The 902-nt window shown below is 39.6% G+C and overlaps 1 protein-coding gene across 1 annotated transcript in view; it reads right to left on the bottom strand.

The window, feature by feature from the left end:
- Window positions 1-577, bottom strand: part of LOC119593995 (CRAL-TRIO domain-containing protein C3H8.02-like) — a gene marked incomplete in the record, with an annotated part of 14516 nt that extends 13939 nt beyond the window's left edge. Inside the window, 1 exon segment of the mRNA XM_037943020.1 lies at window positions 269-577.
- Window positions 578-902: the final 325 nt, after the last annotated feature.

Raw genomic sequence — 902 nt, 5'->3', positions numbered from 1 at the left:
GTTAAACACCTACACCGTATTTAAAACTATGCGCGTAGTTTTTTTTTTTTTTTTCAATATACCGGTTATTAAAAGAATAAAAATATACCGCCCAAAAATCACAAACAAGGATGACCATAACATAAAACCATTCCCGCACAAAAAAAACGTTATATGGCAACAAAAACAAAAGATATCTCCTTAGTATTCACGTCTGATTCTTTTAGAATCACGCCCACCCAGTCATGCTGATCACTTGTCCTTACTGGTGGAGTCACGCATTTCTTACCTTATCTTATTTAGGCTTCCATGCAGTGTAAATCATCACAATGCGACCAACGTCCCACCCGTTAACATGGTGCTTTATACAAAGACTGGCACGTCAGGTTTTGTGGAGTTATCCCAGAAAGGGACACATATGTTGATGCCCAGACACGTTGCCAACAGTAAAGGAAGCTTGAGAGTTGCAGCGCGTCGATTCACCGCTGAAATTTTTACTCGTGTGTCGAATATCGCGTGGCGAGAAAGTGTCTACTTCCACACTTGATGTCCGATGACTGGCACATATCCACATATATCACAGGGAAATCTGTGATCTCTCCTAGGTTGTCTGAAGTTAGAAAAAACAATCCAAGACTAACCGAAACAAACATGAATTAAAAAATACTTGAACTGTGGACACCATCCTGTAGCTCGCGAACCTCAGGGACGAATTCCAAGGTCGCGTGTGGACAAGATAATTTGACATATTATCCCACCGTTTAAACGTTAAGACGCATTTGAATTTATACAATTCCTATACACACACAAACTTCTGTTTGTTAGAATTTAAGATACCAGTAAAACGTTTGGGGGAAGTTTATAAGGCCGAACTTCAAGAGAAAACAAATAATTGCTTGATTGGATCAGTTATGACGACGGTA

Source organism: Penaeus monodon, chromosome 33, assembly GCF_015228065.2.
Source record: "Penaeus monodon isolate SGIC_2016 chromosome 33, NSTDA_Pmon_1, whole genome shotgun sequence".
NCBI classification, from domain to species: Eukaryota; Metazoa; Arthropoda; class Malacostraca; order Decapoda; family Penaeidae; genus Penaeus; species Penaeus monodon.
Note: the sequence above shows the minus strand (reverse complement) of the source record. Positions and strands in the feature narration are given on the sequence as shown.